General features: G+C 39.5%; 1 protein-coding gene across 21 annotated transcripts in view; it reads right to left on the reverse strand.

Moving 5' to 3' along the window:
* ENOX1 (ecto-NOX disulfide-thiol exchanger 1) overlaps positions 1–25,270 on the reverse strand; it is a 531,147-nt gene that overhangs the window by 186,126 nt on the left and 319,751 nt on the right. The gene's annotated exons all lie outside the window — the stretch shown is intronic.

A 25,270-nucleotide genomic window follows, 5' to 3' on the forward strand; every position in this document is an offset into this window, starting at 1 on the left:
AAAGGAATTAAATTAGAAATTAATGACAGAAAAAGATCTGGAGAATCAGGGAGTAATTGGAAACTAAATAACACATTTCCGAATAACCTGTAGGTCAAAAAGAAAACCGAAAGGGAAATTAAAAAGCATTTTGAATTAAATGAAAATACAACATACAAAAACTCATGGGATGCAGCTAAAGGAGTACTTACAGAGAAATATATGGCACTAAATGTTTACATTAGAAAAGTAGTTTCAAATCACTGACCATAGTTTCTACCTTAAAAATAGCAAGAGAAGAGCAAATTAAACCTGATATAAGGGGGGGATAATAAAGGTGAGAATAGGAATCAGCGAAAAATAAAACAGGAAAACTAAAGAGCATAATCAGTGAAAGCACATGCAGTTCTTTGTGAAGACCAGTGAAATTAATAAGCTTCCAGTCAGCCTTGGGAAGGAAAAAAAGATACAAACTACTGATATTAGGACTAAGAAAGGTGAAATAACTAAAAATCCTACACATACAAAGTATAAAGAAATATGAAAATTTACATCAATAAATTTGACAACTTAGATAAAACAGATTCCTTGAAATATACAAATTGCCAAAGCTCATTAAAGAATAATAAATCTATATAGCCCTAAATTGAATTTGCAATTACAATTATTCCTAAAAGGAAAGCCTAAGCCCAGATGACATCACTAGGATATTCTCCCTTGTAGAAATTAAAGAAAAAATAAATACTAATTCTATAAACAAACTTTTCCTGGAATTTGAAGAAAAGGGAATACTTCCTTATTCACTCTAGGATTCTAACATTACCCTGAAGCCAGACAAAAATAAAAGAAAATTGTAGAAATATCCACCATGAACTTGGATGCAAAATTTTAAACATAAGTTTAGCAAAGTAAATCTAGTGATACGAAGGATGATACATCACACAACCACATAAGGATGTGATATCGGTTAAACATCGAAACAATCAATGTAATATACCAATGTAGTAGAGTAAAAAAGAAAAAAAAAAAAAAAAAAAACACACATCATGTCAAGAGATGCAGAAAAAGCATCTGCCAAAATTCGACGCCCACTCTCTTGGCAAGCTAAGAAATGAAGGCAACTTCTTCAACGTGATAAAGGCAATGCACTTTAATTAAATATGCACATATTTAATGGTGTTTCCTCATAAGGTAAGAAATAAGGCAAGGATATCCTGTCTCTTTAATCATCAACCTGTGTGACAATATGGATGACTTTCAGAATAACTACACTGAATGAAAGAAACCAGACATTAACTCCATTCTGTAGTGTTTTGCTTATATAAAATGCTGGAAAATGCCAAATAATTTATAGAGATGGATAGATGATCAGTGGTTTCTTTGGTGGCAGGTGGGAGAGGGGGTCTGAGTAGGTAGCAGGGGAAGATTATGGAGGGAACAGAAAACTTGCTGGTGTGACTTATACATTCATTATTTTGACTGATGATATTTTCACAAGCATATGTCAAAACTTAAGAATTGTACCATTTCAATAGGTACAGTTTGTTGTATGTCATTATACTTCATTAAAGTTATAAACTATAACAGATACCTTAAGTCATCTATAAAAATGAAAGCACTGCTATAGGGGCCCATGTAAAACCCACTGTGGTTTTTGTCCCCAGCAGGGAATGCATGGGAAGCAGGCATGACCAGCCTCCTGACATCAACTTAAAGGCACTGGATGTGTACATACAACGCTTTTCGGTTTCCCAACAAGATATACTTAATAGATCTCGATTTTAAACAAGCAGTCAGCTACATGCCAATTCTACAATCTTAGAGTAGTCAACAAGAAACACAGTGGGGATTATAGATGAAATGAACAAAAAGTGGCATGAAACATGGCCCCAGACCTCAAAAGGTTTTGAAAACTGCAGCTGATTTGGTAGGGTGAGATTAATTCTCACTTTCAACTCAATCCAAGAAAGAAAATGTCTCCAAAGTAACATAAAAACTTGCAGGGTTTTAGATGTCACTGTGTATCTGAATTTACTCTGCAGAAATTCTTCTCCCAACTTGTTAAATTTCAAGACTCTTCCTGGGAGCCATGAGCAGAATGAGAAAAACACAGATGGCTCAACCTCACAGTAATAATGATTCAAGGCAAGAAAACCTTAAACTGTTTGTATTACAGATTAAAATAGAGTTGAGGAGAGAAACATCATCATCCCGAGTGCTAAAATGAATAATAAGATAAAGCTAGTTTTAGATATTGTTAATATTGCAATATTATTATTTTTGGTTTGGAACCCATGGGAAACTCATGGATCCTTCGATTGCTTCCCTTGGAATTGGTATTTTAAATAAATTCTACATGCCTAATAAATAGGGTCTATTTATTTATTCCAAGGCGACAGACCCCACGGTACTATCCACAAAGGCGTCCCTCGTGGTTTCCTGCTGCTGCTGTTTATAGGGCTGCAATTACAGAAAGGGTTCTGGGCAAAGCAAGAAATGACACCATTACCATCGACAGGAATTCTCCTAGCACTGTGGAGATTCTTTATTGAAAGAAATACAAAGCCAGTTTGTTGTTCGCAGTACATGGATTTGTTTGGCAATGGCTTTGCTCCTTTTAGACACCCCCCTGCAGGTTAATGACACTCAATTCTGAGCATCCTTCTTCTCTCCTTCCTGCAGGTGTTTTCGCACCTTTCTAAATTAAGTGTCCCAGGATGTAAAGGCTGCCACTACAGGGAGGCAATGGAACAAAATGCTTGAGCCTGATGGGCTATGGAGACAGACTGCCTGTGTTCATGTCCTGGCTGGGCCACTCACTAGCAGTGTGACTCCCAACAGATTACTGTTGGGAGCCTCTCTGTGCCTTTGTGTGCTTACTTGCAAAATAAAGGCCACAATAGCACCTATTTCATTGGGTGAAAATTAGATAACATCTATAAGATGCTTAGAAAAACATCTGGTACATACACAATACATGTAAGCAATACTTATTATTAACACAGCTCTGTGGGCACAATAGCATTTGTGGAGCATGGGTGACAGCAGCACTTGTAAGCTGCCTCCTTACAGCAAGCACTGTAGGAATAAAAAGTAGAAGGGCATCATCTGATGATGCAGCAAAACCTTCTGGAAAAGAGAACCAGACAAGACCACTCTCTTAAATAACAATAACAGATTAACACCAACAATTACTGAGTACCTCTGCACACACTGCAGCATATGAAGGACTTCATACATGTTGTCTTATTAACTCCTGCAACAACCCCATGAAGCAGATGACAGAACTCCCATTTTCTAGATAAAGGAGCTGAAACCCAGAGAAGACAGACAATTTGCCTCAGACCTAATGGCTGGTAAGATGAAATTGCCTGGCTCCCAGCCCATGGGTTTTCCACTATGCCACACAGCTTTTCGATCTAAAAGGTAGTGCTATGTTCTGAGCAAAGGCTGTCAGGAGGAAGACAAATCTGTAAAGAGGTGGGGCTTCCAACAGTGCAAGGCCTTTGAAACCATGACAAGAAGGACAGTCTTAAATATTGCTGGGTGAAACACAGTTTCTTTGTCACACATGAACACAGGACAGTCATCACTGTTGGGTCATCTATGTGTGGCAGGATAACACATATGAATGGACATCACTTATCTCCTTGTTTTCTGCTGGACTATGGCTGATCTGGGAATTCACGCCAGGATGTTCAATGTTAACTTCCTCAAGATAGCTCAGAAAAGACTGTGCAGCCTGCTGGCATCAGGGCATCTTTGGAAACATTGTGGCATCAAGACCAGACTGAGGTTCCTGGCTTCCCAGACAGAGGGAGGGGGTCTCAGGTTTCCAAGGGATACTAAAATGGGTCCATCTGGAATATTTCATGATTATATACTAAAAAGTATTGATAGCTAGGAGAAAGTTTTATCTTATAAGGTTAGTAAACTCATAACTACCTGAAAATTTTCAACACTGATTTATAATGATTATTTTTTATGTTTATTTATGTACATTCTATGAAAACATGATAGCCTAAAGAAATTCAAACCTCTAATTACTAAAGATGTCTACAATGTACATGACATGCTGTAAAGGAATAAAATCCCCAACTTACAAAGAACCCTAACGAGAAACAAGGGGAAACAAGCCAACAAGAAAAAGGGGAAATTTTAATAGAAAGTTTAAAAAAAAAAAAAAAAAAACAAACTGGGCGATTTACAAGAGAAGAAACAGTCAATTAATATTTTAAAAATTTCAAATAAAAGCAAGAGACTTTTCACCCATCTCATTTGCAAATATTTGAAAAGTAATTTTAACTGATTTTAACACATTTAGTTTATTCTTTGCATTTTATCCTAGCAGTTTTACCAAGAATTTGAGGACTAGATTAAAAATATATGTGGCTAAATCAATTTCTACACACTTAAAGAATATTTATGGACATGAGAAAATTGGGTCTTCCCCCTTACACTAGTAAGAAAAAGTGGCAACTATGTTTGAAATAATACCAAATTTTAGGAATTATGCACATTTGCTTACACGTTTGTAGACAAAACAGCAGGAAGAAAATACATCAAGATGTATTTTCCTACTTTACATATTCATGCATTCAAAATATTTATAATAAAATCATGTTATCAAAATGTTCCTTGTATATTCCAAGTTCCTTTAAAGCAAGACAAAACCAATCCCTCTATCTTTAAAAGGATATAGATGAGACAAGATTAGTGTCACTCCTCTCTCTGATATGATGGACAAAGACTGACGTATGAAATTTCTTTGCAACAATGTTGTTTCCCGATGGAGATTATTTAAGATGAGATGGGTAGGCCTATTGGAAAATTTATCTTTGTTTAAAATAATTTTTAGAACTAGAAGTCTAGTTCTACATGGCAAACTCCTCCATGATAAAGAAAAGAAAATAACATGAATTACAATACCATGTTAAGGTTATTTTCCCAAGCAAATGATGTGTTTAATAGCTGCTTCCCATTTGATGGGTTTGTAAATAGGGAAAAAGTGGATTGAAACTAATGTTTACCACGGACCATTTTTTACTACCCTTTGTTAATTTGAATGTAAAAGTGTTTAGCTTTATGTTTGGGCAATTAAAAGATTAGAAATAAAATTACTTTTTGGGATTAGAAGTCAAAAGACACAAGCTCAGGGTATCTTGAGGATTCCTTTTGGGAAATTAACTTTGAAATGATACTTGCTTTATAAACGGAAATTGTCCCTTAGTTGTTCTTTTAAAATGTGGAGAACTGATTTTAACACATTTTAGTTTACTTTTTATAGTGGCCTTTGACACAAGCTTTCAAATTCATGCTAGGAACTGAGTTCAACTACGAAAACTTGACCTGACAATACCAACAGAAGAAAGCTTGTGAAACCACTTTTAAAAAAATAAACATCAATGAATTTAAAAACGGGAAAAGAAAATAATATGAAAAAATTTAGTCTTCCTTCCCCCAACAAGTATTAACCAGCACCTACTATATGCCAGGCATTGCTTTAGGAACTGGAGACACAACTTTGGACAGGACAGACTTGCTCCCTATCTCTGGGCTACCTTCTAGTGGGGACTGATGAAACAGAAATAAAAATAAAGCAGTTACTTCATGTGGTGAGGAGTGCCAGTTACAGAGATGGAACAGAGTTACCTGGGGGTGGAAGAAGAAGGAGAAGCCACTTGCTTAGTTAAGGACAGTTTGGTAACATGACTTTTGAGTTGAATACTAATAACAAGGAGCCAGCTTCTAGTGGGCAGATAAGGATGAGGAGACTGTGAGCAGGGAGGGGGACAAAGGTCTGAGGGCAAGAACAACCTCGGCATGTTCTGGAACTAAAAGAAGGCCAATACGGATGAAGCCTGGTGGACCAGGGGTGCAAGTGAAGAGACATGAGATTCAAGAGAGTGCACCCAAAGGAAGCCTCACTCCCACCGCTGAATTGGATAATGGCCATCTTCTGCACTACTACCTTTCTGTTGGAGCAGATATTCAAAGTGTTCTAAAGTCAAAAAGAAAGATTTGAAAATATCTATGTAAGTAGTTCTAATTTTATTTCAGTTGCACAGGACGTACACACACACACACACACACACACAGTATATATACATATATATATATATATAAACACATACTACAAAATATCAATGCACAAACATGCCTATACAAATGTATAAAATATGTACAGATGTGTATATACAAACATAGACACACACATACAGGTTATTTTGAACAGTGGACAAGAATCCACAGGAGACAATCAGTGACTCTGAAATTGTGGTAAAGGAGGTAAAACTGAACATTACGATTTAGAAGTACTTTAGCTGCTGAGGCAAAGTTAGCCATAGGTGAGTGATAGATTTTCCACAGCTGGAGAAGCTCAAGAAACCAAAGGTTACTAATAAAAGACACATGAATGACATGGACAGGCATATTCTGAAAATAGCAGACCTGGAAAATGCTAACATTAGAGACAGAGTCAATAACAACAATGAAGGCTGCCAGAATTCAGTGGATCGGTGCCATGTAAGAGACATGATCTAAAGAGAAAGAGAGACTCAACACTCTGTGGGAGAAGGTGCAAGGTGTTTTGCTTGAAGAGAAACTAATCATGCACACTGGAATAAGCTGAAAGACCAAACGGGGAAAAAATTAAGGGAAGAAAAAGCAAATCAGAATAATATGAAAACAATAGTAGCTGACAGCCGAGTATAATTAAAAAAAAAAAATCACTTTGTTTGCTCAGAATTGTAGAAATGACCTAACTGGGGAGACTGCACTGCTTCTTGTACTCTATCACCTGGTGGGGTAAAATCTGTTTCATACAGAGATCTGGTTTGATGTGACTGACGTATTAATTACGCATCTGTGTGTGGCTAGCACTGTGCTAGGATGCGTCTGTGCTCCTGCAGAGTAAAACCTACTCAAGAGAAAAGGCAGGATGGGAACAGCGCCTGGCACGTGGAGTATATCTCTTCACAGAAGCCTCTCAACAGAGGAATAATGGGAACAACTTGACTACAGCCCAGGGTCACACCCTATGGCAACAGCAACAAGTGCCTGAGGGTGGGTAGGAAAGAGCATCACCAAAATTGTGCAGAGCTACTGGGAAAGGGTACTGAAATGAAGTGGGACTCGAGGCGGTCCTCACAGTGCCACTGGAATTGAGATATGTGGTGGAGAGGCAGGGGAAGGTGTTTCTGAATCATTAACAGCTCAACAAGAGCAGTTCAATCTGATCCAACTGTGAGTCTGGAAATACTGCCTAATTATTAACTAGCAGGTGAGAGAACGAGGACAAACCACTGGTGTCACTGCCAGGCTTCCATCTGGCAGCAACAGCATCAGGAGGCCCTTTACATCCTAGTCCCTGGGCAATACCAGGAAGGGGGAACCTTGTGCTCATTAAACCAGCAAAATTAATTTTAATAATTCCCAGATTTAGCAAGGACACTACAAAGAAAACATCCAGGCATCTCTGATGAGACTATAAATAGAGACTCCTTTTGGAAATAATTTGGGGATATTTCAAGATTCACTAAAATGACCCTGTCCTCTGTTGACCTGGAAAATGATCTTAAAGAAACAGTCCAAATGGGAAATAAAAATCCAAAGATACTACTTGCAGAATGATTCATATGATCTGAAAATGGGGAGCAGCTTAAAGACTACCAACAGGGCTGCTGGAGTAATGGAAATAGATGAAGGTGATCATTCAGCCATGGAGCGTGAAAGGCTAAAATGATTTTAAATACTCACTACAGGTGGAAGTGCAAAGTGGGTTGACTTTTTTTTGAAGGCAACTTGGGCAATATCAAAATTAAAAATAATAGTCCTAGAGGTCAGTTCCAGAAACATAGAGTAGGTATCACATAGTCAAAACGCTTACAGTATGTAAGGGATTTACTGTGATTCCAAGGCATCTTCTAATTTTTTTTTAAAATCAGATTACCCATAATACACTTTATCCATTAAAGAAAGGATAGTGAGATATTACTGATAGACCCAATTTTTTTAATGAGATACTTAAATTCATATGCCTAACAAGTAAAAGACAAATCTTTCACGGATGTTCCAAGATACAGCAGGTGGAAACTTCACAAGGCTAAAGGCAGACATCTTATTTAGGTGAAAGTATGTCTCTGTTTAGGAATAGGACCCCATCTCACAGGGCAAACAATGGCTTTCCTATTCTCGCCTGGAAATGACAACACTGTTTCCATTATTCTTGGGAGAGGGAGGTAGGAGAGGGGGGAAGAGGATGATTTGTTGGTCCTCTGACCTAGCTTGTGTGAAAGAACAAATAAAAATAACTCATATGCAAATATAAGACACTGTGTGAATGTTTAAAGGAAGGTGCGGTTGTGGGAGCTCTCCCTCCCCAGTGCTGTGCATACTTAGCAGCAGGTCAAAGGCCAGGTGAGGTGTGATTATTTCACAGCAGGAGATGTGATAAATCTCATCATTTTTAAAAGCCACATGAGTTTCACGATAATCAATTAATTAATGAAATAATAGCTTAGCCCGAGTTACAGCACAAAGACATGAAATCAGGGCAGAGAAATGAGCGTCAGACATGAAAACCGACTCTTCAGAAGGCGAGGTTACTTAAGAAGGAGAAGGTGGCATGGCACCAGGTGTCTGTGTCCAACAGCAACTTCAGAGGATGCATATCATATTCATTCAATTATTTATCAAGGACAATGCCGGGGGACATTCAGTGAGTAGATGGAATTTTTGGCGAGTACAAGACTGTGTCAGCTGATAATGTATTCCATTTTGAGTTTTAAAATATCCCCTTCTCAGTGGCTCATTATTTGATTCTAGACCATTCACTATTTTCTGTGTCTCAATTTCACCATCTGCATTTTGAACAGGAAAAGCTTTGCCCCAGATCAGAAGTTTGGGACTCCTTCCTCTCAAGAACTTTACTTTTTATCTTACCCTCTCTGTCCTAAATCAAATATATTTTTTCCTATCTAAAAGTTCATTTCCAAAAGTACATTATCTTAATCTTAGTTTATCTTAATTCTCTCTTAGTCTCCCCCTCCCCCCAGTACTAGGGGCTGAATACATATCCCCAGGTCTTTTTACCTTTTATTTTGACATAGGGACTTGCTAAGTTGCTGAGGCTGGCCTTTAACTTGTGATCCTCCTGCCTCAGCCTCCCAAGTCACTGGGATTACAGGTGTGCATTACTGTGCTTAGCTATCTCAATTTTCTCTTGATATCATATTCCCCTCAAGTTATCCCCCAATATGTCTGCCTGACTTCTAGACAAGCATTGTCACAGAGCTGTCTATACAAGGTGTTCTAGTTTACATTTCTCATCATTCTTTCTTTCCCCTGTTGTCATTTTTTAAAAGAGGTTTAATAGTTGGTCCAAATTTAAATATGAAGGAAAAATGAAAGAGAGTGAACCCATTAGTATCATGAAGGCATTGCTGGTACTAATCCTTTTGTGTGTGTGTGTGTGTAGACCCTTTTGACTTTTTATAGGGCCTCCTCTGGTACCATCTCATTCAATCTTGAGCCCCCACAACTCTGCCCTAATGGCTCCCGTTAAGGTGGTCAGTGACCCCCATCACCCACTGCGATCTTTTGACTTACTTCTCAGAAAAAAATTCAATCCTGCCAGCAGCTACGTGGCCGAGATACATAGCGTGGCTCCCACAACATTTGCACACTTCTGTCTCCCTTATAGTTTTCTGGCCACCTGCTTCTTCTCAACCCCGTTTGCCAGCTTATCATCTTCTTCTGAGGCTGTAACTGCGGCAAGTTTTCAAAGCCAACTCCCACGCTTCTCCTTCCTCTGTTCGCATCACGCCCTCTCCCCCAGGTCCACCTGGCCAATTACGTTCTGTTGCTGATGAACACCGATATCTCTGTTCATGACTATCTCCGGCTCCCTTGGTTCTTACTCCAGGCCCATGTATCCCTCCGCTCACCCAGTTACACTTAGACTTCTCAATGGAGCCCAAACCTGGGGGACACAGCTCAGTTGCTTGATTTCCATCAAATTTGTTTCTTATTTCATGAAATGATAGCACTGCACAGTTGCTCAAGCTGGAAAGGTGGGGTCTATCTTGATTTCCCCCACCTGTCTCATTCTCCTCTCTTTGAATCCACCCTAAATCACAAATCCTCTACCCCAAAGATGAATCTCAAATTTGCCTCATCTCGCCAACTCACTTCCAACCCTTCAGTGAGAGCCACATGCACCTCCCCATGGACACCTGAGCTCCTGACTGACTTCATTGCTTCTGTCTCCCTACCCCGAGTCCCTTCTCTTCTAACATTTAAATTTGATCACAGAATCAGTCTGTTAAGGGAATTAATAAGTCACTTTCAATTAATCTTAAAATTAAGTCCAAGCTCTTTCTCAGGACCTACAGGACCTCTTCTCCTAACAGCATCGCCTCATCTGCCAAAAGGACCCTCCAGGATTCCTTCAAGCAAGTCCACCTCCTTCCACCTCAGGCATCTTCTCACACACTCTTCTTCCCACTTTTCTCCAGAGTTGGGTCCTTACCATTTTCTGGATCCCAGCTTACATTTGGTCTTCACAGAGAAGCTTTTCCTGGTCTCCTGAAAATCCATGTTAGATTCTTTCTTTTATGCTCTGTCTCAGCGACATTACATTATTTTCTCCATAATTATTATTATTAAATTTGTTCACTTGTTGACTGTATCCACCATCGTTTTTCACAGTGAGAACTGGTTGGTAAATGTGGGACAGGGCGAAGGGAGGATAGATGCTGTCAAGCCACAAAATTAGAAATTATATGAATCCCTAAAATTGGGGTTGGGGAATGTAATATTAATTCAAAAAAAAATCTATTTGTATTTGCGTTTCATAATAAAACTTGTTTCAATATTTTCTGTATAATTTGGATTTATTTTATAGATACACTAAAAATCATAATATTTTCTGCTAAAAACGACAAAGTTCTTTGAAAAAAAATATTTCTAAGTATAAAATGAATGGCTCTCCTTAGAAGTATTTTAAGGAAATCTTTTTTCTGTTTTTTTCATCTGCCAAAGGCAATGTGTGAGGCAATGAGTGCGGAATGGATCCCTTTGTTCCTGACCACTCGAAGTCACTGCCAAAAAGTCTGAGGCAAAATCAGGCATGGCTCTGCAGGCATTTCTGCTATTTTACACTAGTCATTATAAATAATTCACATAAAAAAGATGAACCACAAATAAGAGAAAATAATGTGAAGCATTATATGTTTTTGAATTACTGCTGGAAGGAAATCCATTTTCAGCCAAAACACAATAGTACTTCACCCCTTTGACATGTAGTTGGCTGCAAGTACCAGTAACTGGCTCCAAGAAGATCATATATAAAATCTTAGAGTTACCTGCTATGGGTACTTAGGCCTAAAACCCTGATAAAAGATAATCATGAGTCTTAAAGGAAGGTACTTTCTAATTTCTTCTCTTCATATTGGAAAGGGGGAAAATGGCTTATATGGTTCTAATAAAAAGAGAATGGGTGAAAGGGGCCAGAAATTAGAGGCAAAAGATTATTTTCTTTAATACACATTTATCGAGTACCAATTCATAGGCAATAACTATGTCAGGAGGCATAAAGGGCACAAAGAATAAATAAGCTTATCATCAAGCAGAGAGAGACTGGATGGATGGATGGATGGATGGATGGATGGATGGATGGATGGATGGACAGATGAATGGACAGATATATGGATGGATAAATAGATACTGCATAAAGAAAGGAAGAATGACTGAGCATGATCTTGCAAGAGGAATAATACAAAATGAAACTAGGATGAGCTAGGAAGGCTCTGGTCATGAGTGTGAAGAAATGGGCAAGTTCTATTATTTTGGTCCATTTTTCAGTTGCTTTGTAAAATCTCAATAAGGCTTTTCCTTGGTATTAATATACAAAATTCTTATAGTGAATGAATAAAAAATGCAGCCTGCTCTTGTTCACGTCTTGCTTAAGCAGTCAATGTGAAGATTTAGTGGTTCCTTTCTGACAAGTCAGTTTCATTCAGTGGAAAATACAGTAGCACTCCCAAACCCAGCACGTCCTTCATCAGGCACTAAAGGGAAGAGGCACTAGTACTTCTCCAAACCCACCAGAAATGGAGAAAATGGGCAAGACACATTGTTCTTCAGGACTTACGCAGACCCTTCCCAGACCTCTGTGTCCTCATTCATGAAATGAAAGGGCAGGCAGCCACTGTAGAGCAGCCACCACCACTCTGTGCTAGCCTGTGGCCCTGGACCTCAGCAAGGGTCTACAAGGTGACCAACAGCATGAGAAAGTGAAGGTGCAGCTATGGCCACAGTTCCTTACCAATTCCACGAAGTGCATGGGAGAACATCCAAGAGGTGTGTGGCTTTGCCCCCTGGGGCCTGCCACAGAGCTGCTAAAGGTCACCAAGGACAAAGAGGCCCTCACAAAAGGGTAAATCACACACCTCACCAGGAGGAGGGGAGAAGATGTCCCAGACACCATGAGGAAAGCTCCACTCCCCATTATAATAAAACCTTTACAGGAAACACACACAAAAAATCAAAGGGCTGAACCCAATGAATTCACATACACTACTGGTGCCAACTACTTGGAGTTCCCTGTGGTGACATGACACATCCTACTTCAACAGAAAAAAAGGCCCTTCGACAGACTAGCGCAGTCTGCCGCACACACGGGAATAGTGAAGAGGTATTCGCCACTGTGGAGCAGATCACTAAAGCTTCAACAGCACGTTGCCTCTCAAATCTCTCTGCAAATGATTAACACACTGGACCCCAAGGTGAGATATTACACCCTAAAGTCCTCTCTAGCTCTCCTACTTCGTGATTCTACTAACACTGGGTTGGAGCTGTCATCTCCCCACACAGTGAGAGCCACATTACAACAAATTCCTTTCTTGTGCATGGTACAACACAAGGCCTCATGCATGCTAGACAAGCACTCTACCACTGATCTATACCCCAAACCCCAACAACAATTTTTTTATCTATCCATACTTCCATTATTTTTGCCCCACATCTTGCTTTTAGGCTCCCATTTACATGAGCAGAAGCAGCAAGGCTTCATCCACTGTTCCCTCCCGGGAATATGGCAGCGGGAGGCTGTTTAGAGCGAATCCTTAGTTTACACACCCGAAGGAAGGGTGCAGGCCCTGCACTCACATTGCTTGGGTTCCAGCATGGGCTCAACAAGGGCAAGAGCTTTGCCAGGGAAGTGGGTGAGAAAACGTACATTTCTGGCTCTTTCCTTCTCGTATTTTCACGAAGTTCCTCATTTTCTTCAAAGAATATAAATTCAGAAGAAATCAGATCAAACCAAGATGAAAAGCAATAACGAAAACAAACATGGCCACTGATGTGGGATTTTAGGTGGTCTGCACCTAGCAAGAAGTAAGAAAAGAAGAGCAGTGTACACTTTTCCTCCGAGTGCTAGAACTGCAACCATTTAATTTCAAGCATCTGAACTCCTATGTCTTCAAGTTCGTGCATCTTCCTATTGTCCTCCAGGACTGGTTGCTCGGAAGATGCCACTGCCAAGTCAAAGGCCCTGAAAGAGCAGGGATCTGTCCTCCCCTCTCTTGCAACTTGTTTCTTGAAAGCCTGGAGAGATTAGATTCTCCCGTATCACTCACGAGGCTGTGCGTGTGATTAACACTGCAGGGGCTCCGTGGATCCATTAGCGAACAAATACACAAACAAACAAGAAACGCCATCACTACCAAAAAGATTACCTTAATTATAGAGATACTCTTCCTGTGGTTCTTGTTAGAAGTTACTAGGTTGCTTTATTTCCTGATGGTATTAACCAGATGCTAGTCATTTTACCGCTGGGTATCGTATATCCTAGATTTTTAGGATTTTCCCTCTAAGTCATACAATGTGAGAGTGCTAGGGAGCTGAACACCCTCCTATGGCCACCCCGTGCCAGAATGGAGTAGGAGTTAACAAGGCCTGTTGCCAGGGTCTTTAGTGCTCTGCTTTCCCCTTCTTATTCCAACCGACTTGTGTTCTGCACTTCCGTGGCCTTCCCAGTCTCTTCTGGCCAGTCAGGGCCTGCTGTGCAGTGGGGCCCCACTGCCCCTGCACCACCTTGGCTCTGCCCCACTCCTGGTCAAGTCCCAGCAAGGACGACATAGGAATTCTAGACAAAGATGAAATCATCGTTTTCCTCTATTATTCTGCTAAATTGCCTTTTTCCTACCCATGACTAGGCAGTATTTTCTCACAGCTGGGGATGAACAAATTCAAAAAGATGTTCTCAAATACGTGATTTCCAAGAGAGAGGCCACTAAGTCTTGAAAATATAAAATGAGCATTTTTTGAGTGATTGCATAGCTCATAAAAATGTCTCTGGTTAGACCCTCATCAGCAGTGATTCACTCGGGGCGAGGGGTCCCCTGTGGAGACTTTAGTTGCCTCACATTAGGGCACCAAGGCCTATTTTTCCTGCTGAGATGGAATAAATGGTGAGGATGCATTAACTGATGGAGGTCACAAGGGTCCCATCCAGCAAAGTGAGGAATATTTCTTTAAAGATGCCCTTGTGGGCAGGGAGACTTAGTGGACTTGAAGACTACAGTATTTCTCCTTCCCTTAAGGAGAAAGTGTCCTTTTGCTCTGTAGGCTTTAACTTTCAGAACTAAACCCTCAAGGTCAAAACTGTATTTTTTTACAGTAGCATGAAAATGTCCCTGATGAGGAAGAATATAATTTTACTATAGTTCAAAGATATGTGTCTTGACACAAAAAACATCTTTTTCTTCAAGATAAAAACAGATTAAGAGAGATTACACAGAGTGTGTCTTAGGTTTTTTTGGTTTGTGGGTTTGGCTGCGATAGTGAAATTACCATAGTCTGGGTGGCTTATAAACAGCAGAAGTTTCTCACATTCCTGGAGGCTGAAAAGTCCAAGAGTGGTGAAGGATTTGAAAACTGGTGATGTCACTTCCTGTTTCATAAGAGGGCTCTTCTCCTTGCATTCTCCCATGATAGGAGGGGGTGAGGAAACTCTCCTAAATCTCTTTGCTGATCCCAATCACTCTGGCTTCATGACTTAATCACCACCCAACATACGAATTTTGGGGGGGGACACAGACATTCAGACTGGGTGGTAACTATAGGCAGGTGGGACAAGGCTGGAGGAGGTGGGTCAGTGGGGGTGTTCCCTAGAATGGTGTACTTTCCCTGTGCTCGCCCTCCGCTTCCTAAATCCTCCATTATCTGAGCAGCTTTCTCCACTGTGCCCTTCCCCATGATTTGCTGCCTCACCCTTGGCCCACAAAAATAACGCTGGCCTTCTAGGGACTGAGACTTCTGAAGCTGTGAACCCCAAATAAACTTTTCTTCCTCTAACTTTTTTTCTGGTTGGTTATTTTGGTCACAGGGATGAAAAACCTGACTAAAATACAGGATAGAATTTATCCTCCCAAGTCAATTAAGACACAAGAAAAAAAAATATGCCAAATGACAGTTTTTAAGACATGGGACAATACGAGGTACAGGACAATCACCATTTACAGAAGGGAAACAGATGAAACGAAACCTATGCTTGTCTAGTCTAGAAAGTATCCAGGACTTAACACAAGGAAGAGAAACCCAAACAGACTCTGAGACCTAACTGAGTTCAGCATTTGTGGGGCCAAGATCCCTGGAAATTATACAGCAGAGCATAAGGAAGAAAGAACAAATCAGAGAGTGATGCTCTGGAGATCTTCTGAGGGGCACCCCCAGAGTCCTTGGCTGAGTGTCAATCAGGAAATGCCAATGGGGGGGGGGGGGAAAGCCAGGGCAAAGGAGCACTAGAACCACTTCTGAAGCTTGTCAAGGGCTGGAAAGAGGTCCAGTTCCCAACAGGCAGAGAGGAGAAACCTTGCAATATGCTGAGGAATTCCTGGACATATTTTGCCTCAAAAGTGGACTAAATTATCTCTCATCTTAAGGCAGTTCTGGACCCACTTACCCAAGCTCAAAAGCAGCCTCAAAAAGAAACAACTGTTTCCAAGGAACTCCAATCAAATCTCCAAAAATAGTTAATGGAATTTAAAAAGAACCCAGCTCTTGATGACATGAAATTCACACTGTTCAGTAACCAATGAAATATTACTAGGCATGTGAAAAAACAGAAAAATGGAACCCACCACAAGGAGAGAAATCAATCAAGAGAGAGACTCAAATGTCACAGATAATAGAATTAGCAGATAAGTACACTAAAGCAGCTCTTAAAAATACACTCCAGATGCACAAGAAGGGGGATGAAAGCTTAAACATGATAAGGAAAGACAGTGGAGATACATTTTTAAAACAGAAGTAATCTGGAAAGATAATGCTCAATTATGAGTAAAATACATCACAGATGTCAGATAAGGGGGTTAGTGGTTGAGGCTACCTTGACATCTACACATGATTAAAGACATAAAGGCTGTACTTTAGAATTGCCCAAGGACCAAGAATAAAAGTTACTTTTCCAAATCTTATATATCTTTATATAATTATTTACATAAATGTATTAAATAGTACACTTATTTAATTGTATAGTACTGAGTGCCGAACTTTGTTTGATGAGAGAAGAATACAGAGATGAATTAGGTATGTTCTTGCCCAAAGAAACCAGTACAGTCTATTAGGTGACAGTTAGGTGCATAATATGATGTATCCACAACTTGAGAACAGAGTATGGAATGCACACTAAATGATAAGGCTCAGAATATGAAAGGAAATAAAGAGCAACAAAGGATATAGAAGTCACTAGACAATTACTTCACAGTTATAAATAAAAGGTTTTGATATTAACCCAAAACAAAAATCTAATACATACTATTGTGTATGCATGCATGAACACAGACACATAGCCTTGTATCAGGAGAGGAACATCCAGATTAATTTTAATATGGGAATTTAACCATTTGGTTTTTCCTCCTGTTCTCTGCTGAATTAGGATGGCCCATCTAAGGGGAGAATGCACATTACAAGTATGGAATGTAAATATTTCCCCTCAGCTCATGGAGCTAGTAAAGATACCAAAGTTTCTCTACTCCGGAGGAGACCAGGAAAATTAGGGGATGTGTATGAAACATATTCATACACAAATATATAAGAAATTTTAAAAAAATGCTTTCTCTAATTATCATCTAGCTGATAAGAAAGTGACTAGCATAGTCTGAAAGGTGAATGATTAGTGCATATACCAGTGTATGACTGAACAAATAAAGATTAAACTAACCAAGAGGTATAAACTAGTGTAAAAGTTTTTAAATATTGTAGTGTACACAGGAAAACCAAAATTATACATTGATAATTGAGAAGAAGTCAATCTTATACAAAGCAAGCAAATTTATCTTTTTGATAGCTGGATGGTAAAATTATTATATTAAGCATTTGACAAGCAATTTCATTTGATAATATTCCTAGCCAGCAAGGATGCAGGCTATTTTCATTTGTGAACAGCTATTTGAAAACATTTCTTGATTTGCTTTAAGTGAGGTCAATTACCTTGAATAGGATCATGATATGGGGCAGAAGCAAGTACTTTTTTGGAAACAATTTTCTATGAATTCTCTTATCTCAAGAAATTCTGTAGACACACATATCACAAGCATAGCATTCGAATGAAACTTCCAAGAGAGTGTGTGTGTCCCCAGCACCCATGGCATGGCCACACATATTAGTCACACATGGATATAACTGGGCTATCTACTTCCACCATCCCTTTGTGGACCTGCAGCTGCCTTTTAGATGCAAAACCCAACTCCCCTCCTGACACAATTCAATTCAATCCCTAGAAAAAAATTTAGATAGCTTTGAAAACACACACACACACACTCACACACACTTTTGGAGGTCATCTCTGTGCCTAAAATCCTTCAATAATTTACACTTCAATAAAATCTCCACTCTTACTTTGGTAGGAAGATCTGACCTCAATCAACCCCTGCAGATGCATGAAAAGTGCCAACCTGCCAAATGCACTCCACTCCAAACACCACCTCTTGCCCACACATGCCCACCTTTCACTTCCTTGAAAGAGCCAGATGCCTATCGCCTCAGGACTTTGCATAGAGCATTTTTTGTTTTTAGAATTTTATTATCTGCCCAAGTTCCCCTTTTCCTCATGCTCTTCCCTCCCGATACATGGGTAACTTATCCTTCAGGGCTTAGCCTGAATATTACTTGTTCAGAGAAGCCTTTCTGAACCCCAACCCAATATCACCAAGCAAAGGTGGGACCCCATAGAGAGCCACAATAGTCCACAACTGTAATTACTCATTTGCAGTTATTTAGATGACATCTACATTTTTAGAAATACATATGCTCCATGAGAGCATCATCTATCTGTCAAATAAATTGCTGTTTCTCTACTTTCTTTAAAATACACTGTACACTGTGAACCTTCAGTAATATCATGGTGAATGAATAAATATGCCAATGTACTGTCCTAATGTCTTGGGGAGAAGAAGGTAAATAACTGTGCAGAGTGTAAGAGAACTGTCAAAAATACATGAAATCAGGTACACAGAATGTGAAACATAAGCCGAACGCCTATTTGCTATCTGACACTGGATAATGAGAAATCGTTCAACAAGATAGAAAATAAAAACAAAAGAGAATTCGGGGCATTATCTGTGAAAGAGCCCCACCACTGTGCACCAGGCTGTCTGTCTGCCCTTAATCAGGCCTGGGTCAGGGAGTGTCACCATTAATATCTGGAGAGCCTGGAGATAGGAAGTGTGCTGATATGAGTATAATTTTTATTTTAAAAAGCAAGCACATGGGTTGGTTTATCGACAGGTCTTCCTCCTGAGTGTCTCTGCAGGCTGAAGTGATTATTTCAGGCAGATTTCCAAATTGAATTTGTTATCTCTGACCACTTCTCTCAATTCAAACATTGGAGTCCAGGAATGGACTGGAACCCAGTGGGTCACAAAGGGTAGAAAGAGATGAAGGGAGAGATTTGGGAACATGACTGGAGATTAGACTGACACTGGGTGAACAGTTGAGGGCCCATCTAATTTCACAGCAGAAGCTTAGCTAGGGAAGAAAGATCCCCAGGGTTTCCACAATGATTTGTGTCCTGTTGCTGCCAAAGCCACATCTCCATCTGTGCTTCCTTCCTGGCTCTAGAATCATAGAGTGGACCACTCACCACATTTCCACCTAACAGGTTCTTCATACTTTCCTTCAAGTCCAAAGGAGACCAGTCATCTTCTCCCACCCTTCTTCTCTTTCTGCCATCCCCTCCTTCTCCTCTTAGTAAATGACCCTCCTATTTATTCAGTTATAAAGCTACATACCACCCAGGAGCCTTGGTGATTCCTTACTTTCCTTATGTTCCACGTGGACTCAATCAACCATTCCCATTGTCTCTACATTTAAATGGCTCATGAGTACTTCACGTTGCTCCATCTCCACTGCCAGGATTATGACTGGCACTGTCTTTATGATCTCTTGTCTGGGCAGCTCCTACAGCCCAATCTGACCTTCCTGTTGCCAACCTTCCTACACTGCCACTGTTGCTCTGCAGAAATTACTAAAGTCCTCTGCAGAAACACAGTGTTAACGCCATGACTGTCCTGCTTGAGGCCCCGCAGTGACGTCCTACAGCACCCTTTATCTGTTATAACAAAGCCACTCACCATGTTGATTTGTATCTGCCTATTTACCCTTTTCTGTTTCTCCCACTAGACTCTAAATCATGACAGCAAGGTCTATGTCTTGTATTCCCAGTATTCAGCACAACATCTGGCTCAGTAAATCCAGTTAAAAGGGTGATGCTTGAGGAGATGAAAGGATTTAACAAATGCCTCTTCATATCTGGGCACATTAAAGAGGATAAAGGTGTTCCTGGGAGGATTAAATAACCCCCGAAGGAAAGTAAGGGGAAAAATATCCTGAGGAAGCAGGATAGAATTAAAATGAGTGAAAACATCTGCGAAGGGGAGAGGGTAAGGAAGAGGACAGCGGGGAGAGTGGCAGGAAGCAAGCAGCAAGGGGAACACTGGCTTCTGAGGAAGAGACAGCCAGCGTGAGGCCAGGCAACCTGGAGTGTTGACAGATATGTGCAAGAAAGGAGTCTCTCACTGCCTCCAGTTTGTCATGATGAAGATGTAGTGCTCTCTTGTAGGCCAGCCCTTCCATCATGGCAGATGGGGTGGCATAGTGACTTCCAGAAGAGTATGCTAAAAAGTGGCATGCTAAAAAATATGGGGCCAAAGACGTATGTCAACTTAAATTCAGTAGCAGTTAAGGAAGAGTGTTGGCACTTGGAAAGGAGATTTCAGTAAGTTTAGAGAAGAGCAAGGTAGCATCTCATGGCCAGAGGACATCCATGATGTACCACTGGTTCCCCTGTGGGCTGGGAACCCAAGGACTCAACTCCTGCTCTTCAACTCTCCTTCCAGTTGATGATGATAATTTGGAGAAAGAAACAAGGGCAAGTAGTAAGGGAGCAGCCGATCACACAGATGGTGTCAAAGCTCAAAGCTCACGGTTTGATACCCAGATTTTAGCTTATGATGCCAGAAGTGTGTGTGTATGGGAGGGGGTGGGAGTCCCTGGAAAGGGACAATGCATGTCACAGAAAACTCAGAAGAAGCTTTTAGGCAACACCTGTCCACAAAAGTTATTCTGAAACTTTAGGGAATTAGGGAGTGATACTGTTCAGCACGAACACAAAATTGTAAACTAGAACATAGGAAGGATGTCACATATGGCCAATAAGAGGAGGAGCCCCTTCAGTTGACAGAAAAAAATCTGGTGTAGATGGTTGTATTCTAGTGTCTCATGAGATGCTAGTGGGTATTTTTTAAAGGTTCAATTAGGTTTGAGGAATCCTAGGTACTAGTTCCTACTCTTTGAAATGTGCACACTACACATTAGCATAGTAAGACTTTGAGAAAACCCAAAAGAAGTAATTTACTGTGTTTAACTCAGAGTTTGCCATGATTGCTAGGCCACCTAAATTCTTAAGTGACATCCACCCTAACTAACAACAACTGTGGGACACTAATGCTCCAACAGACCAGTACAGAAAACCTGGATTTATAACAATGCACAAAATATTAATAACAAAACACATCAACAACAACATCACAAAACTGGGACAAACTATGGATACAGAACAAACATGAAAAAATAACAGGTGGGGATAAACACTACCTAACAGAGAAGGCAAGACTTTGGAGCATGGGATGCAGAACTGAGATATAACAACATAATGCAGTATTTTGGACAAAAGGTATGAGTTCAATGTAATGGTCTCAAGTAGCCCTTTGCACGAGGAAGGCAAATGGAAGTTTGTAAAGTCGGAATGGAATCATAATGATAAAAGGAGAGGCAGATGCAAGAGGTGTGTTTGTGGGAGCACACAACAGCACATCAGAAAGGGTTCACATAGTGGTAAATGTGATGTGATTTCCTGGGAAATCCTTTGGATAAAATCAGAGGGTATGAAGAACAGACACCTTGCTTTGCTGATAATTTTAATCTCTCAATAAACTGGAGAAGCATCAAGGAAGGGGATTTAGTGTCAGTTTAATTTTAACAAATATGGGAAGAGTGCTTGGTCATTTAGAAATATCAGAAACTTTGGGAGAAAGCCAAGTGCTCATAAAATCCAGCCTACTCCATAATCCTGTCAGAGATATTTTACAGGGGATTTGGGGGAAGGAATGTTACACTAAATAATCTTTAAGCCCCTTTTTTGAAACATTAAAGACTGCCTCTAACATTCTACAGTCACACTGAAGAACTCCAGAGGTGGCCAGCAGGAACAATGAGGGAAAAGCAGCTTTCCAGGGCTCCAGGGCTATTTGAAAAGAAACAAAGAGTACTATACATCAGGTACAGCACCCGAGCAGAACAGGCTTCCTATAAATACATTATAGAACTGTCATAAACAAAACTATGTGGTGCTAGAAATAAAAATAGAAAAGATCAGTAGTACAGGATAGATATGTCAGAAATAGGCAAAAACATGCATAAGAGTTTAATTTCTGATAAAAGACAGGAAAGCCAATGGAGGCATGGAAAATTGGAAATATCACCAACCTCTGGAGCAGGCAAATCATTAGAAATGGAATATTTAGAAATGGAATGAGGAACTTATGAAGGGAAAATTAAACAAAAAAATTAAATACCAATATTAAAAGGCAAAAAGCAAACCAGATAATTTGAAGAAATGTGAAGTCAAAGGATCAAAATAAATAACACATGACTAATTTAAAAAATTACCAAGAACCCTATCTGATAAATGGATATGGTATGAGAGAACTCTATTTACAAAGAGGAAAAATGCACAGTAAATAAAAGGTTAAAAAGAGATAAACAAGGTATAAGGGCTTTCCGTCACTGTGTCAAAAAACAACTGAAAGGGAGGAAAAATGGGCTATGGTTTCAGAGGTTTCAGTTCAGGGTCACTTGGCCCCATTGTTTTGGACCCATGGGGAGGTAGAACCATCATGGTGGGGGCCTGTGGTGGACCAAAGTTACTCACTTCATAGACACTGGGAAGTGAAAAGAGAGGAAGGGGCAGGGTCTCAATATCTTCTCCAGGTCAGACCCCTAATCACTTAACTTCCTTCCATTAGGCCCTACCTCCTATAGGTTCCGGCACCTCCCAATAGTGCCACAGAAGGCCTATTAGCATAGGGGCCTTTGGGGGACATTTAAAATCCAAATCATAAAAGAATGAAAGCACATGATCTGCATCCTAAAATAATTCAGGGTAAAATAATCAGGTGTCACCTTTGCATAACAAATTTGTAAATACTAAATACATCTGCATATTTGAAAAATCAGTTTCCCAGTACATAAAAAGAATCTTTGAAACGTTCACTTCTTTTGACCTACTAGTTCTACATGCGGGAATTTATATGAGGAAATAATTCTAACTGCTGAAAAGTGCTATGTTTAAAAATATCCACTGTAATATTAGTTTAAAAAAAAGAAGAAAAAGGGAGACAGCTAACATTTAGTGAATGCTTACTATATATAGGTACAAGTTACTTTTCACAAGTTATCACATTTAAGTTTCATAATGATTCCATAAAATGGATATGATCACCATATCTTGGCTAGTAAGAGTAGAAAAGTGGAAACATTTAGAATGGTTAAGAAGTGAAGATGAATTATCTGATGTATTATTTAAATTTTTAATATGAAAGCATGAAATGGAAAAACAGTTTGAGATGTTAACAAATGTGCATAAAAGAAAATTTTGTATTCAATATGATTGCAATATTTGCATTGAAAAAGATAGGAACAAAATACATGGACAATAACCATACACAAAAGAACATTTTTCACTCTTACTAGCCTGAGGTCAGGTCAATAAAAGCAGTTAGCTAGTAAACATGAGAACAAAGCCAAGTGCATTTTCATTGTCAGGCTGCAGAAAGGAGGAAGAGAAGCCCAGGAAGACCCTGGAAGGCTCAAAACCTGTTTAAGCAGTTTGGCTAATACAGTAGATAGAGAACGTAATTCAGGGCAGATACGGTAAATCTTCTATAACGAGTAGGGCTATAATTCCTTTCATGGTAAGTTGCTGGGAAAATCATAAATTGGTCATGGTTAAAATGCCACAAGACTCAAAATCATACGAAAAAATAATGAATAAGTGAGATTCTGGCTTCCTCTAGAAATGGGAGGTGAGACAAGAATAAAGTAATTTCTGCTATATGAATATCTCAGGCAGGTGGGAAAATCTGGGTAGAAGATTACCAATCTCTACTCTTGTGTTATCAGAGGAAGTATCTGTTGAGATCAACTTCTGAGAAAAGGGGACTTTTCTCCAACCCACAGACAATGTCATTTATGTATGCACACTCAGATGCCCACAGCAGAGAACTCTTGAAGTATATGGATTTTATAACATCTCTAGGAATTTTATAAATATCCTAAGTATAAGGTTTTATAATTCAATCTTTATCTTTCCTTTCTCTCTTATTTTCCCATGTCCTATCTATCCTTATGTTCTTTCTTATTATTTAAAAAAAATATATATTTAGATACATATATACATATGTATACATATGTGTATATATTCATATATACATATACATTCATGTATGTATATATGCACACCTATAATTTAATATAGCTAATTTAGACATTTATTGACTTCTTTTTTTTAAAAGAAAGAAGAAAAAGAAACCAAATGCTTGGACAACTCAGTACCAAGTCCATGTTTGCGGGCCTGACTTAGCATTCCAAAGGAACTGTTTCCTACTTAGGACACACCATCCGCCCTCATCTAACCCAATGTCCCAAACTGCAGTGTTCATTTGCTATTACAACAACCCCCCCCCCCATCTTAGCATAATAACTGACTGTCCCCTTTCCATGGCACAGACTGAGAGGGTGTGGACCATGCCTGCTTTGTTTACTGCTGGAAGGACGGTGCCTTTCTCAGTGAGTGTGTGTTGGGTGAGTGAGTGAGGTGGGAACATGCAAATCCAGTGTGTCTCTCCAGAGACAGTCATCTTACCTTCCTGATGACATTGCCCTCAAAGCCCCAGTGACTGATATGGAAATTACGACATTACTGGTCTGTACCACCATTTAACACCTGATTCCACACATGATGTTTTATTGTTTTTCATTGCTAGTTTTTTTTTTTCCAATCTAGAGAGCTATGCTTTTCAAAAACACTTATACATGCATATGCTTATTCTATTTCCCCAAACATTTTTTACAAAACACATATAAAATCCTCCATAGATATGTGTTGAATTAAATGATGAAATCTTTAAAGAACCTTTGACTCGGTGACATTTCTAAATATGTTATCTATCCATTTCATTGAATTACTATTCAAAAGTGTAGTAGACAAAAAAATGTAGACTTTGGGGTCAGTTAAGCTGAGTTTCCAGCTCTGTCACTTCAATGCTGGAAAAGTCACCTAAACCGTAGTCTTCTGTTTTCCTACCTGTAAGATGGGAACACTGTCAGAAGCAACAACAAAAATATGTATCTACCTATTTCAGAGGGAAGACTGAAACCAAAGGGATCATAAATACAAATAAATTTTGCAAATCAGAGGGCAAGCCTTAGCCATTCTATTTACCAATTTGAAAAATGCAATTGTTGCTGTGAAGCAACAGAGCAGAGACACCGCATGCAGCAGTAACAGTGCACATGGCTGCTTCGGAGAATGGCTATCAGATATAAGATCAAGGTAATGAGGAAAAGAATCTACAAAACAATCTGACAAACATGCCCCACTCATATATCAAAGACCATGTTTAACACCCGCCATGGGGAGAGATTATGGACACCTGTCACCCAAATC

Source organism: Sciurus vulgaris (assembly GCF_902686455.1).
Source record: "Sciurus vulgaris genome assembly, chromosome: 4".
Lineage (NCBI taxonomy): Eukaryota > Metazoa > Chordata > Mammalia > Rodentia > Sciuridae > Sciurus > Sciurus vulgaris.